The sequence below is a fragment of the Mus caroli genome, unplaced genomic scaffold (assembly GCF_978045245.1).
Source record: "Mus caroli unplaced genomic scaffold, Mus_caroli_1 scaffold_16, whole genome shotgun sequence".
Lineage (NCBI taxonomy): Eukaryota > Metazoa > Chordata > Mammalia > Rodentia > Muridae > Mus > Mus caroli.
Window position 1 is genome coordinate 29,592,669 of NW_028227271.1, and position 16,233 is coordinate 29,608,901.

A 16,233-nucleotide genomic window follows, 5' to 3' on the forward strand; every position below is an offset into this window, starting at 1 on the left:
CCAGTCATGTCCCTGTACAGATCACTCCTCTTGCTCACCTGAGCATCGCCATGGGGCAGGGCAAAGCATGCCCACCAGTGTCCTCCAGGACTGCATGGGAAGCTGGTAGCTGTAGAGCTGGGTCTCTGGTAGCCCCAGAGACATACTGAGTTTGAATATGGAGTGTGCCACAGCCAACTAAATCTACCCATCTGCCTATGGCCTGTGGCCTATGTGCAGAGCCCTTGGAACACTGGCTTCTTTCTTTTCTCCTGGAAACAGGCAACAGAGTAGGGGCTCCCAGGCTCAGATCCCCTGGCACGGAGATGGTGCTGCGCTGGGAACAGTGCCCCACTCCTGGTTGCTTCCTGCTTCAGTCTCTGAAGCACAGGTCGTCTCAGAGGCATGCCTTGGTGTGCCAACAAGTGGGGGGGGGGTTGGGTGTGGGTGGGTGTCTACAGAGAGATGGGCAAACAAGATAGCAGATAGATCACTGGACAAGGTGGGTAGACAGCAGGCATCTGAGTGGACAGTGGGGGAATCTAAGATGCTGGAGGAGCTGTGGTCTGGTCCTGGCGCTAGAGCAAACATTTCACCCGTAGGATCTTAGTTTACTCATCCTTCTAACAGCTGCATTGCCAAGTTCTTTTCATAAGACTGCCACTGGGATTTCCCTAGTGGCGGCTCACATAGTCTGATGCTTCTGTCTCTTTCTGCCAACCTTCCAGCCATCCAGGAGGATGAGGCCCCTAAACAGCCTTCGGCTACCTGTACAGACTGTGGATGACAGCCCACCTGAACTCGAGCCCCTGGACTTCTGAGGAGTCTTCCATGCATCCGTGTCCCCATTCTCCCCACCTTCATCTCCAATCTCAGCATCCCCTGCGGTCACATGCATTGAGACCTTCAGGCTCCTCCCTGTTCTCTCTGCCCTTTGGAAGGACCCCAGAAACAGCAGCTGAGCCCTCCACCTTTAAGCAACAGCTGGTGGACTTTCACAGGCTGCAGGACACCCTCCTGGCCAGCTGGTCCCAGCAATGGAACACACTGATGGCCCAGCAAAAGCAGCTGCTGTAGCAGCTGACCAAGCAAAACCAGTGGCTGACTGATGGTGTCAAGCCCTCAACCAAACCCTTGAGCACTTGGTGGCAGAATGCTTTGCTTAGGAAGCTTCGTCCTCTGTCGCATACAACGTCCCAGCTGGTAGAACAGCACAGAGACCCACCCGATGTCCCTGGAGTACCCACCTGTGTCTGGAGGTCTTCTCACAGATCCTAAAGGTGAAAGAGGATATGTAGGTTGGAAGAGGGGCTTCAGTCCCTCCTCAGCACCTGGCTGGAAAAAGATGACATGACCAGACCTCTAGAGAGCCAGGACAACTGAGATCCTAGAGGCTGGAAGGTTGAGGGTTGACAGGAGACACTTCCCCATAGTGCCCTTCTCTCCTGACCTTCTGCTCCAGTCTCCACCCCTGCATTCTACTGGAAAGAGGTTTACACAAGCCTGTAGCACCAGGATATACTCAGGGATAATCTCATGGAGGAGGCAGAAAGATGGTGAACCTGACCCCCACCCCCCACCCCGCCCCATCCCCACTGTTCCAAACAGCCAGTGCCAGTGGCCTGAGCCACTGTAGGGTATTTCCCTGCAGACCTCAGTGGATGTGGAGTGGCCCTCCTTGAGGCCTTTACTCTAATATTCAGGTGAACCAGGAGGCCTGGGTTCTTGTACATCAGCCTTCCATTCTGTGTCATCTCTGTGCACTGCATTCAGCCTTGTGTGCTGTGTGCTACCGTTTTGTACCTGACTTTTCCTGTAAAATATATTCTCATAATAGCACAAAAGAACAGCAGAAGCCACACAGCAGTGCTCTCAGTAAATGAGACGTGGAGACTGGCCCTTGCCCGGTGGGTGGTGAATGTCTCTGCCTCTTGTCTTCTAGCACTGGCAGCTAGGTCTTCTGGTCTCAGACCTTCCTCTGTTTTCCCCAGGCTCCATGCTTCCGGTTCCAGTTGGTGGGGCACAGGCCATAGCATCATAAGTTCGGTAGCCTTTGGGAGCCAGGTCTGGCCACCAGACCATGGTTTGCCTGGATCCCCTATGGAGGAGGTCAGAAGCCATGCTGGCCTGGGTGGGATAGCATCGTGGTTGGTGTCTTGATGTGGATGGAAGCTTTCTGTTTATTTGCATGTCACATGGGTGAGCAGTGCCCATGATTTTTGTCAAGAAAAACCTAGTCTTTACGGCCATACATTCTGCTGGCCTTGACCCAGCGCCTGGCTTTCCTATCTCGCCACTGCCCTGGTACATGGTTGTTCCACCTGTAATAAGAGTCCCCTCTCAGGAAGGAGAGCCTGCTGTCCTGTCCTGTGAATCCCAGAGGTCTATCTCAGTGCCACCAACTCTGAGAAATTTCTAGGGGAGGGAGGTCCACATTTTAGGTTCTGGACCCTGAAAATGCCAGTGTACCTAACATTTGCCCCTCCTGGAAATATCAGTTTCCAGTGTTAGGGATTTTTTTGGGCCCTACTCTAGTTCCAGCAGAGCCCTAATCCTGTCAATACTGAGTTTGGATGCTGCTCCCACCATGATTATACACTAAGCTGTAGTTCCAGCTAGATAGTATGCCCCACACCTGCTCACATACTGATCAAACAGGCCCAGTTCCACTCATACACAACTCTGGTTTTGGTTACATACTGACCCTGCTCACACTGAACCCTAGTCCTGGTCATACAAAACCCTGTCCTTAAACACATGGAGCCTACCCTGAGCTGGATCTTTTTTGTCTTTGGGAGCATCCCCTGTTTTGTGTCGCGTGTATTAGGTGTTGAGGATGCAGGTGACCAGAACAGATCAGCACCCCTACACTACCTCCCCCACCCTGAGTTTACAGCATGCTGCAGAAAACACATTCTAAGCAAGCAAGTGCCTATGTGGTAAATACTGTTTAGCCAGTAAAACAGCCAACTGCTCTCGACAGAAAATTCAGTTTGTGTCAGGGGTGGCGTGATGACCTTCACGTGAAAGAAATGTGAAGGCCGAGAGTCACAGCTGACAGCGAGCCAGCAAGCCACCGAGGTTCAGGTGGCTTCCGCTATGCCATCCACCGTAGTTCTTATTGGTCCAAGATGTCTGTGGGACTGTCGCCACCACACTGGTGTTCTGAGTAGCCGGGAAGTGGGGATGGCATGAAGACGAGGCATGCCCACTCCAGAAGGATGTCTGTTTGCTTCTCAATCCAATTGGCTGCAAATTGGATGTCACACTTAGCTGCCGTGGAAGCTGGGAAATAGTTCATATTTTTAGCCCCCAGTAGGGATTTTGTTACTAAAGGGAAAGAGACATGCTGGGCTAGGTGCCCAGCAATCTGCCAAACTTGGGGAACTGACAGAGCTGGGCCCCGTGTGGTCTAGAGGGTTGGGTGTGCCTCCCTGAAGAAAAGATGGTTCAACAAGGCCAGAACAGGAATTTTGGAGAAAGTGAGTGACTTCCTCGGATGATGGGGAAGGAGGAGTCGGAATCAACTTGGAACAAGGGGAGATCTGGGGGAAATGGCTCTTCATGGGTGTTCTAGTGCTGGGGAACAGGCTCCTAGCAGAAACAGAATACCTGTCTGCCTGCCCTCTGAGCCAGGGCTCCTTTCAGTCGCTGCTGAGAGCCTGGTCAGCACCAGAGGAACCGTCTTTGACCTGACCTCTAGCACAGGTGCATTTGTGGTGATAAGACCAAGTGTGTACAGGGACACTATCTTCAGACTCAGACCTGGACCAGATATTGCTCCACCTGAGAGTGGGGAGGCCTGGCCCAGACCTTGCTGGGAAGGAAAAGGTAGGTGTGTCTGTGTGTGTGTGTCTCTCTCTCTCTCTCTGTGTGTGTGTGTCTGCCTAACCAGAGTAACCAAGTCTGAGTGTTTGAAGGCATCCTCAGAGAATATGGGATAGATTATTTTAGCTGCCTGATGGAGTTCTAGCTGAGGTATGCCAAAGATACCTTAGAGGGGCCAGGTAAGTATGTCATATAGGTTAAGAGGGTCTGCCTGGCTTGCTGCTTACTGTCAACTTCTTGGGAGTCAGTGCTGAGGAGGGAGAGAGTACAGGCAGAGTTCTAAATACCTTACAGATAACACAGAAGTGGTCATCAAAAGAAGGCAGGAGGACAGGAGAAGTAGCCTGAAGGAGTAGCTAGAGGCTAACTAGAGGGTTTCTAGAGAGTTCCTGGCAGCCTTGGCTACCTTAGGAAAGGAAGGCCCTAGTGGAACAAAGACAGAGAGGGCTCAGACTCTGGACAGCTTAGAGGGGGTCAGTGAGCTCGTCAGCTGATGGCAGTTCCTGACAGTCTGTGTAAGGCCTAACAAAGTCTGCAGTGTGTGCCAGAAGAGGCTGGCTGGAAGGGATTCCTTCAGAGCCAGGAGATCCCATCACCTCACCAAGCACCCCTCTTGACAGAGCAGAGGGGTGAGGTGGCATCTAAAATTGAGATAGTTTGATTTCTGGGTCCCAAGGCCAGGCTTGTCCCCATGCTGGCTGGCCAAGTATATGAGGTATTTTCTATACTCTCCATCGTTCTGACTCTGATGAGCAGACTCCCCTATCCCTTGTCCCAGGTCATCAAGAAGGGGGAACTTGGGTGGTCTGGCTTGCTGCATGACATCAGAGGGTCTGAAGGAACACTCAGCACACTGCTTAATACCGAGGAAGGAGCTTTCAAGCAATTGCAGCTTGACTGGTGAGGATGAGAGCCCAGACCCTACCTCCATCCTTTGCTCTTTCCCTGTCAGAAGTGCTGATGGGTAGCATATAAAAGTAGACACAGGTAAGTCTGCAGGGGACTCTATGAGCCCCAAGCGACCCCCATGATGGGCCAGGCCACCGGGTGGATGTAACAGAGGAAGATCTGACAGCAAAAACAAATAAATGACCATTCAACCCCAGAATTTAGCCCCTGTGGTTAATCAGACCGTAACAATTCTCTGAAATAGTTTCAAAAAAATAAATAAATAAAAATCACAACAGCCAAGCAGTAGCTGGTGATAGCTGTAGCTAGGTATGTCCAGAAAGCCAGTATGGCTTTGATCTGAATGGGTGGGATGTGAAGATGTGGGGCAGGTTGCTATTGATTTACCAGGATGCCTATTACAAAGATAACAGGGATTGTTCTGGCTTTGGTCAAATCCGGTTATCCTGTGTGGTTCTGGGTCTCTGTGAAGGTAGCATATCACAGCAGACTATGTGACAGCAACACCATTTGCTTCATCAGCCCGGAAGCCATGAGGAAGAAGAAGGATCACCCTCCTTTGGGAGCACATTTCCAGGTGTATAAGGATCTCCCATTTGTCCTTACGTCCTCAGCATTGCAATGAAGCACCGCCCTAGGGAACAAGTTTTGAACATGAATCTTTGAAGGATACTCTATACTCAAACCAGAACGAGTGAATTAAACTATATATGAATAAGCAAAAAGCCAGTGGACAGATGCCTAAAGAACTTACAGAATCTATATGCCTGGTGGTACAGGCCTGTAAGCTCAGCTACTCTGGGGGAGGTTGGAGGCTCACAAGTTCAAAGCCAGCCTGGGCTATGGAGTGAGACCATATCTCAAAAAGTAAATCAGGCTATGGATATGGCTCTATATTAGACCACTTGTCTAGCACACAATGGTGTTCTAGGTTATAATCTCAGAAAGGGATGGGGCATAGCAGGGACAAAAGCTGACAGAGATGGAGGGTGTGGGAGTGAGTTAGGAACCTGGTGTCTGCTTCATGGATGGAGGAGAAACAGTGAGTAGAGATGGGGTGTCGAATGTGATTCAGAACCGCAGACACCAAGCCCCTACATCAGAGAGCCCCAGTGATACCGAGCATCTAAAGGATGAAAAGGACAAGGAAGGGCGTGAGCCAGGAAGAAGCTGCCTTGCAGGAGAACTGGCAGGAGTCCTGACAACTTGAAAGCTGCACCCCCAAAGCTTGTCTCCAAGGGCAAAGACGAAACAGAAATTCAAAGAGAAAACCGAACACTTACCACCAAGAGGCATTTTGAAAGGACTTTCTCCAAAATACGGGCTTTGGCATGAACAGAGGTTCCCCAAAGGGAAGAGTTGGGGTGTGGGTCAGAGTACCCAGGGGGTCTGTGTGAGGCAGCTCATGTACCAAACGGGGAAAAGCTTGCGACAACAAGAGTGCCTATGTGTGGGGTTATAGTTTAAGAATAACCACAGAACCATGGTGGAATATTAATTGGGAAGAATTTTAAATACCCCAAGCTCTATAGATTTGAAGAGAAATTAAATATTGATTAATATTAGCCTTCATTAATAAACTTTCATGATTAAAAAAAAATCTCCAAGGTCCCTTCAGAATTCAGAACCACAAGAGCCAGTTAAAAGGATGAAAAGAGAGGCCATAGGTTTTGTTTGTTTTTTTTTTTTAATTTTATGTTTTATGTACAAATCACACATCTGGCAGAGAACTTGAACTCACATATGTAAAGAGTTCTCTAGATTCAATGGCAAGCTAAACAAACAAGTCAATAAAACCAGCAGATTATACACAAAGGCCTCAATCAAGTACTTCAACAAAGAGGACAGACAGAGCACACACAGAGCCGATCAACACTGCCAGCCAGCATGAGACACAAACAAAAGCTACAGTGACCCATACTGCTCTGGCGAAATCAATTGTGTATTGCAAGGGGCTGAGCAGAGGTTGGGGGAGGGGGTTCTGCTGGGGGACAAGATAGCAAAGCACTTTGCAAACAACAGTTGCACTTCAGGGCATCTGTCAGAGAGAAGTAAATTCTGGTGGTCACATAAAAGCTTGCACACAGCATCCTCATTTGTAATCGCCTCAAGTCAGAAACAAAGAGGATGTCCTTCAGTGGGTACATACACAGACCGTGTGCTTTCCATAGGATGGAATCACCCGGGATAAAGGAGAAGATGCAGGTCTCACTCAAAAGAGCAATTAAATTGTAGAGGTGGGGACTGGGCCAGCTGCTCGCCGCATTTGGGTGGTGGGGTGGGGTGGGGGGTTGTGAAGGGTCTGCTGAGGGTGCCTCTGGTGCTTATGGGCACATCTGTATCTTGATCATTATTACAGAAATCTATGTAGGGGACAAAATGTCATAGAAGCACACACAAGGAGTCTGGGAGAAGCAGGATGAAATAAAAGCTCCAAGGCAAAGCCAGATGCTGAAATAATGTCAGAACCCCGAACTCCCAAGACAGTAGAAATGGAATCAGTACGATGAAGGAAGCAAGAATCTTCACTGAGCTGAAAGAAGATAAAGAATGAAAAGAGAAATAGGATTTTCTCTTTAAAAGGAAGAACAAATAGAAAATAAGCCTTTGTAGTAGGTAAGCTGTCAGAGCTGTCCAGGCAACAAAATAAACGCCAGGTAGAGTTTTTCAAAATCCCAATCGACAGCCAAGAACTGTGAAACCTGAGAGGGAAGTACGACTTTGCTGTTTGTAATCGGTAGGTACGACACATCGAAAGAACGGGAAACGTTGCGGGTGAAAAAGTAGGAACAGATGTGCAGGCCCAGTGCCAGGCAAAAGAAAGTCTGGGTGCAGAATTGGCTCTGAGCAAGCAGACCCGAAGAGCCTTCAAAGTGAGCATCGTGCCAGCACTCCGAAGGTTACAGTATTTGGAGCGTTTTTTGGGGTTTGCAATTTTCAAATTAGGGAGGCTCAGCCTGTTCGCATAGCAAGATGCTCAGGGTATCACATAGGAAGTCTATAATCTTAAGACTTTTTTTTGTGTGTGCTACAAAAAAAAAAAAAAAAGCTGAGAACAGTTGTGCTAAGAGTAAGAAGACAGTTTTAAAAGTGAAAGGACAGAGAGCCTACAGAACCCAAAGGGACCAGGAGCTCCTAAACCTGGAGGGGCCGCCTCCAGTTTTCTCTTTATTCAAGTTGATGTAGGCTGTGTCCAGCAGAACTTTTTCTTTGCGAAGCCCAGTAGAGGCAGATGACTAGAAGGGTTGATCCAGGAGACTGGAGAGCATTCCTTCTGAGATAGTAAGAGAGTCCTAAGAATAACCATCCTGACAAATTGAGAGACTGAGGGGGAAATGGACGAGTTTCTTTACAAACGCAGCTTACCAGCAATGCCTCCAGGCTAAGCAGCCCCCACAGTTGTGAACCCACGAAGGAAGGTGAACCAGTAGAAATCACATGGCCTACCACGAATGCCTCCGATCTGGGGAATCTCAAAAGTTCGTGCCTGACTTTCAAGTGCAAGCTGCCAACTTTGAGAATTTTTTTTTTTTTTAGAAGTCAGGAAAAGAGGAACATTCTTTAATCGCTAGCAGGAAGTCAAAGTCAAGGACACTCACATGAGAAAGGAAACTTGTAAGCCAGTTTGTTGCATGAACCCAAGAGGGGCATCCTGGAACTGAAACACAGTGGTATCAAGTACCTAAGACCTTCCACCTGCCAGCAGGGTGAGAGCTGTTACTCAGAGCTTAATAAGCTTTGACCGGAGAGACAGCATAGATCTGAACATGATGCCTGGCCTCAGGAAGCTGAGACCCCTGCTGTGGTCCTTAGCAGGCCCATCAGGTAACTGGCCTTGTGTCCTGGAAGATGGGCTGAGTGATAAGGATTTCTGGGAGCCATCTGGCCCAGGTACAGGGTGAGTGACGGGATGACTACCAGGGATGGATGCCTTGTCTGTCTGATACCAGTTTTGAGGAGCTTTGTTCAGCAGGAGTGGTAGCAAGTAGGACCCTTCAAATCCGCCCTTCAAGGCCATGTGCTTCCAAGGGAAGGTCTGAAGAATGAGAGAATGCTAAGCTAGGTAGAGGAAGGCTGAATAATGAACTTGGGGCTTTGTGAGCGGGCTCTGCTGGTACGGGAGTTCTGGGTACCGAGCATGGACTGTTTAAGGAGACTGCTGGGTACTGAATGGGGTACTGCTTGAGGTGGCTCTGCTTGTACTGTTGGAGGAAGCTCTGCTGGCTAAGCCTGAATCATGACCCCCCCAGACCTTTGAACTGCCAGTAGGGTGAGAACTGTCACTGTCATCTTTGTGCAGCTGTGGAGAGCACTATGTGCTGCTCAGTGGCCTTGTAGATTTTAGCCAGTTCTGGCCCCACTTTCTGTCTACTCTGAGCACATCGTCGTTCTACGGCTGTTTCTTTGTCCATTTTCGTCTCAGAATCAGATAAAACAAGCCCAACGTGCCTCATACTTTTGTTGGGTGTCACTCAGTGTGGGGCCTCCCGAGTTCATGGCAGCAGAGGCCCAAGGAGGGAATTCTCCATTGACTCTGGGAACCAGGAAGGTTTCCTGGAGGAAGAAACAGCCCGATCTCTACTTAAGGGGCAGGGGCGTGGGAAGACGGAGCCTGTGTGCATGTGGAAACCAGGTGCGGTAAAGGTCCCATGGTGCCTGAGCTTTGGTAGTGAGGGTGCCTGGGCTGCGGGTTGGGAAAGCCGTTGGGGCTTGAAACCCCATGGATCAGGCCTCTTCCCAGGAACATTTTGGTCAGAGAGCGTGGGGTGAGACTTCCTTCTTCCTGACTACTTTCATGGCGCTCTTGGGCACTCCCTCTTGTAAGTGTGGGGTCCAGGAACGGCAGGTGGCACCCCAGGGAGATTGCAGGCAGGCAGCTCCTTGGAAGGGTTGGGAGCTGAGTGCTCCTATGTGCAGTGTGGTGGGAGTGTTAAGTGTTGGGGGCTTATGAGGCTCTCTTTTAATTTGGAGGCTGAGCAGGTTAAATAAACAGCAACTGGATTTTGCTGAGGCTGGGCGGTGTGTGGCGTCCCTGGGTATAGAAAGAACATTGGAGAATCTCATTTTGGTGATCAGATTATTATAGATTCTCTCCCAGACTGCTGAGAAATGTAAATGTGAATTGTGTCTCCAGGCACTGCGAAAGACAGCTTGTGCGGGGTGGGCATGGGGTTCAGGGAGGTGACCTGTCTGAATTCAGCCATCTTAGACTGGGGGGCACTTTTCTGTCTTGAAGAGGTCCCCAGAGAGGTTCACCTGATGTGCCTTCCCTGGGAGAATGCCGAGGAGGAAAATAACCCTAGGCAAACACTTGAGCTAATCATCCTATATTTAATAATATTAGAGTCCCAGTGCAGGGAACGAGAGTACTGCCCCATATCAGCGGGCTCTGCTTTCCTGGGCCCCTCCCTTCAGACTGTATGCGACAAGACTCATGTCTGTGCTATCTGAACACCCCGGAGTTCCTTTTCAGTATTGCCATGGCCGAATGATGAGCCCAGCCTGAGAGGGTCTGCACCACAGGCAAAGGGGGGCCTGGCAGAGTTGCTCCTGAAGCTGGGGTGTCAGCAGATTCAGTGCCTACCATGTTGAATCTTCTCCCATCGTCCAGGACAGCCAGTCCTTGCCTATGCTCGTTGCTTGGCTTGTGGGCTCCTGACTGGTCGGTGACTGAGGGAGTGGTACTGATGTGGAAGCCTTCTGCTCAGTCAGGTTGGCTGGGAAGCCTGCTTTGTTCCCACCTCCCGTGTTCTGTGCTACATGGACAGGATCAGATGTGCCCTTGATGCCTAATAGAAGTGGCTAAACAGATGTTTGCCTCCTGAGCAGAAGGATGGAGGGGAAGTCAATATGGCCTCATCCATTCACAAAGGCCTCCAGGGTGGGAAGGTGAAGGCAGGCTCATATCTCCTCCCTAAAGCCTGAGTTCAGCCACTCCTGACAGAGCCAGCGTTGGTGAGTGTCACTGCCACCCTGTTCTGTCCCCACAGTAGCCCACTCACAGGGTGGACCCTGGGGCCTCAAAGGGAGAGGCTGGTTCTGAGACAATGGGTGCTCAGGCGCCCCTCACCTCCTGGAGAACAGGTCCAAGCTGAGTGTAGGATGACAGTGGGCTTATGTGTGACTGATGTGGGGACCTGTGTGTGCACCCATGTGTGTCTCATGTGCACCTATGTGTGTTTCCATGGCCCCAGTCACATGTGCTTGTAAGCATGCTGCAGTCAAATATGTTTAGGTAGACACTGTGTATATGAGAACATGGGTGTTGTATGTGGACACGTGTGTTTGCAGACTTGCATGTGTATGGGCTCTTTTTACCCACAGGGCAGGATTTAGGCACATGTAAGCAGGGCCAGCCAAGACAGACGGTTTCTCCAGAAGATGGCTGGTTCCTCAGGAAATGATTGTGTCACTAAAATGTAGAAAGGGTATGTTAGGCAAGAAAGCGGATTGCCTTAGGGTAGACCTCCAGTCCTAAGCTATCCCTGTAACTCTGCAGATCAGCCTCCTCTGGGGTTCCAATCTGCAGAGAACCTCTGAAACCTCTACCTAGAAGACTAGCCTTTCTAGCCTTCTCCTGGGTGATGGGCCTACACCTGGCAACTGTATAAGAGCTGCCTGGATCCTGAATAGAGACTTGGGATGGGTGGTAGGGAGGGGTGGGTTGAGAGACTGCAGGGGAGGAAGGCAACCCAGAGGAGAGAGGGCTCCCAAAAGCTCCCTGGGATGGCACAGATGCACTCCAGGGTCAGCTGTCCTGGTAGGTCCTGACTGGTGGAGAGCTTTGCCTACCCTATGTTGGTCATCTTCACGTGACCTTGGGCAAAGACTGTCCCACTGGGAAACTGTGGTCCAGACAGAGTCGTATTGCAGTTCAAGGTGAATCCTGCTGTAGGGGCTGAGCCAGGAGTGGGAATTCCTTTCTTCAAAGGGATGGTGCAGGGAATTGAGCCCCAGTCAGGGTCTCTGCATGAGGGAGATTGGGGGATGGGTGTGTGTAGGAAGGCTCTTTTCAAGGGCTGAAACAATGCACTTTTGAAGTGGTGGGGAGTCTGGCTTTTTTCAGCAGCTGTATGCAAATTGAATGCAAATGATTTTTCTTGCCAGTACCTGTATCTCAGAGCAACTTCGAGGGTCACAGAGGCAGGCCTAGCACCTTGCTCTCCCTCAGTGAGCAGTACCAGAGGCTGACCCTGAATGAGGATTTCAGTACTTGGAATGTCTCAGAGATGGGAGCATGGTACTCTTACTCAGAGATCTTGGGGAGTCCAGGCGGCTGTTGATGTTTACCTAGTAAGTGAGGACTGCCCTCAATCACAGGACTGTGATCTGACATCAGCTCAGCTGGTGGGTGACCCTGAGCATGCTGCTTAACCCCCACCCCCACCCCGTGCCCCTTCATCTTCTGACCCTGGGCTAGGAAATAGAGCATCAAGGAGGCCTCGGGCTATGAGTGAAGCACTGCAGACTCCTGCTAATGCTGGTAGGGGAAATGGTAGAACGGACCTGCAGGCTGTGCTTCTAATGGGGCCATGGTAATGCATGAATTGGTGACCATGGTGATGGAGGTGGTTGTCAGAATGGAAGTGGTGGTGGTTGGCGATGGTGGTGGCAATGATGGTGGTGATGATGGTGGTGATGGTGATGATGGTGATAGCTGGTGATAATGACTGGTGGTGATGGTGGTAAAGGTTGATGGTGATGGTGCTATTGATGTTTGGGGGGTGGTATTTTTTATTGGTGGTGATAGTTGTGATGGTAGTGAAGATGGTTGTGGATGATAGGGATCTTGCAATGGTAGAAAGTCCCCTATACTAAACGTAGTACAATGCCCTGGGTGAACACTTGTAGCCATTGGAGGCCCCTCTGCAGGATCCTCCTGGCTCCTCACACAGACAGTTCTCAGCTTTTCTTGGGGCTGCCCCAACCCAACTCCAAGCTCCTCAGAGTGGGCACAGGCCAGTCTCTAAGACTTCTCAGCATAGGGCTGATCCTGGAGGGTGTGCCCCTTCACTGGGGGTGGGGGTGGGGTAGGGCTGGCTTGGCCTCAAAGCTTCTCATGGGGCAGGGCTGGATAACGGAAGTAATGAGGCAACTTCTGTACTGTGAGTGTGGGACTCTGCTTCCATGCCCCTCCTTGTGTCTGAATGGCTCGGGTCTGTGAATGTGACCCTGAAGCTTGGTAGAGTCTGGGACTCCTGGCTGCTTGGGCAGCTGGCCAGAGGCAGACCAAGCGTTTGAGTTCAGGTCTTGCTGATGCCCACACTTGCTCCATAGACATTTACATTTTTTATAAAGTTGGGAAGTTCTAGAAGGCTAGAAAGATGGGAGGAGCCAGAAAAGGGGTAGCCCAGGGAAACTGTAGAGCTGAAACAGTATGTCTCTACCCCCAGCGGGCTGTGCACAAAGGGGTTGGAGCCTTCTGGAAGTGTTTCCATGTGTAGGGTCAGCTGGGTTATGGACTAGGTGGCTGCTCCAGGCTATACAGTGAGGCAGTGGCAGGAGGCAGGGGTGAGGCTCCTGCCTGGAATCCCAGCCCAAAAGGCTCTGGAGACGTCAACTGCTGCTTCCAGTGCCTGGAAAACTCAGCAGAGATCAGCCACATAAGCCCTGCCTGCCACCGCACAGATATGGATCGGTCTTATTAAAAAGCCTCAGCATCAGCCAGCTTTCTGCCTTGCTGTCTCTCTGGCTGGAGCCTGGAGCCTCAGCACTGTCTGCCAAGAGAGTCCAAATGCAAGACCAGGAATCTGCACATAAGTGACTCCATCTTTTGGAATAAGCCCTGCACAGCTCCTTAGTCAACCTTCCATTCTTGGCTTGGGTCTGAGGGGGTCTGAGGCAATCAGCGGGGGGACAGCCTGAGCCCCATGTCCACTTCTCCCCCTTGTCATCTCTCCTATGCCCTGAAATCTGCAACCACAGTGATACAGCCACCATGCACAGCCATGTCCCAGGTCCCGGCGGCAGGCAGACACTGCTCCCCAGTCCCTAGGAAAGTCCTGGCTGTGAGTCAGGGAGGCCATCATTGCTGTAGCTTGGTTAGGAAGGGGCAAGGATTCTGGGAAGTCACTCATGCCCATGGCCTTGTAGGTGGCCAAAATGATGCTACTACCTGGATAAGGCATGAAATGCAGACCACCACGTCCCAGATTGTGACAGAGCCAAGAGCAATGGTGGCAACCTCCAGCCAGGAGAGCCATGGCTATATTCTCTCACATCGTTCTTATCCCCAGAAGATGGGCGAGCTAGGAGCCTCGGTTCTCTAGTGCCTGGGCTTGAGGCATGGTCTTTAGTGTCCCCACTTCGGTAATTGCTGCTACTGTTTCTATTGCTACTAGCAACCCTGTAGCCACTTTACAGGAGTTGTCCCACTCTGGTGCTGGCAAGCTGGTGTCTGGCTTCAGAACTCTATGCTCAACACTGAGCCTGGTTTGTGCTGGGTCCAACTGCCCTCCCAGTTCCTCCTCATATGCTACCCTGCCCTAGTTTGCTTTCTGTCGCTGTGAAAAAACACTGACCACAACCAGCTTGGGTGGGAGTAAAGGATTTATTTCATCTTAAAATTCACAATCCATCCTGATGGAAATCAGAGCAGGAGCTCAAGGCAGGAACCTGAACCCAGGACCTGAAGCAGAAACCATGGTGAAGGCTGCTTACTGACTTGATCCTCATGGCTTGATCTTTCTTACACCATCCAGGACCACAAGACCAGGGGTGACACTTCCCATATCAGTCGTTCATCAAGAAAATCACAGCTCAATATGCCGAGTCCGTTTTCTCAAATGAGAGGTTCTCTCTCTTTCCAGGTAACTGTAGTTTGTGTCAAGTTGGAAAAAGAAATCCAGCATATACCTAAGTATAAGCTGTGTCTGTCTAAACCCTTTTTAATGCCAGAAGATGGATGCTTTCCCAGACTGAGGCATGGAGCCAGGGTGGAGCAAGGGTGGGCAGATACCACTCTGAGTATCACCTTCCCTGGGTAGGACCTTATGGAGAGCAGGTGTGTTCATACTGGGACTCATCCAACCTCCTGGCTTCCCACGTATCTTTTGAGATGGGCGAAAGGCATAGAGAAAGCATGAAATAAACTGGCTGAGGGACCAGTTCAGAAGAACTATGGGCCAGGGAGGGGATTTGTGCTTAAGTTCCCACTGCGATCACCTCACCATGCACAGAAGAATAATGGTTGTAGGTGGTTCCCACTGTGTTACCTGGGAACATACTCGGCACTGCTTAGAGACCTGCTGTGCTGGCTAGTTTTATGTCAACTTGACACAAACTATAGAGGAGGAAATCTAGACTGAGAAAATGCCTTGCAAGATCTGACTGCAGACAAGACTATAGAGCATTTTTTAAAAATTAGTGATTGATTGATGTGGGAGAGCCCAGCACATTGTGGGTGAGGTCATTCATGGGCTGGTGGTCCTAAGCATGTGTCTTAGTCAGGGTTTCTATTCCTGCACAAACATTATGACCAAGAAGTAAGTTGGGGAGGAAAGGGTTTATTTAGCTTACACTTCCATACCAAGGAAGTCGGGACTGGAACTCAAGAAGGTCAGAAAGCAGGAGCTGATAAAGAGGCCATGGAGGGATGTTCTTTACTGGTTTGCTTCCCCTGGCTTGCTCAGCCTGCTCTCTTATAGAACCAAGACTACCAGCCCAGAGATGGCACCACCCACAAGGGGACCTCCTGCCTTGATCACTAATTGAGAAAATGCCTTGCAGCTGGATCTCGTGGAGTCATTTCCCCAACTGAAGCTCCTTTCTCTGTGATAACTCTAGCCTGTGTCAAGTTGACACAAAATTAGCCACTACAACATGCATGTATGTATATATGCATGTATGTATATATATATCAGGCTGAGAAAGCCATGAGGAGCAAACTGGGTAAACATCACTTCATGGCCTCCGTATCAGCTCCTGCCTCCAAGTTCCTGCCTTGTTTGAGTTCCTGTCCTGACTTCCTTCCATGATGGACTATGATATGGAAGTGTAAGCCAGATACCCCATTCCTCTCCAAGTTGCTTTGGTTATGGTGTTTCATCACAGCAATAAAAATCCAAACACACCAGCCATGTCATTTACTTAGACATTTGATCACCTGTGAACTGTCCTTTCCTCGCCTGGAAGACATTCTCTTCACTGAATTAGGAAGATGATGGCATCTGCAGACAGCTATCAGAGTGCCCAGCACATCTTCCACCCACCCGTACTCTCACCTTCAGCATCAGCCCAAACCTCAGCCCAAGCAGGGATACAATCTTAACTCTAAGGTGGCCTTACACGTTCATCATCTTGGTCCGACCACACAGAGAGGTAGTGCTGAAGAAGCCAGGCCACGTGTCTGTTTACCTCATGGTAGTGAGAACAAGAACGACTATACCAGACACCTTGACAAGAAGCATGCTTTCTCTCACACACATGAGCTGCAGCTAAAGAAGCACATGTGTGGCCCCAGCCCTGCAAAGACCCTGGAGAATTCCGGGTCCTTGGAGGAACCATAGCCAGTTCCAA

At 50.2% G+C, this 16,233-nt stretch overlaps 1 long non-coding RNA gene across 2 annotated transcripts in view; it reads left to right on the plus strand.

The window, feature by feature from the left end:
* Nucleotides 1-712: 712 nt before the first annotated feature.
* LOC115029417 (uncharacterized) overlaps nt 713-16,233 on the plus strand; it is a 52,377-nt gene continuing 36,856 nt past the window's right edge. The window contains exon 1 of one of the 2 annotated variants that reach the window (XR_015045543.1): nt 713-1,259. This is a non-coding gene — a long non-coding RNA (uncharacterized LOC115029417). Of the gene's footprint in view, nt 1,260-1,623; nt 3,811-16,233 lie in introns of those variants that run through there. The other variant, XR_003834976.2, reaches the window with a different exon arrangement.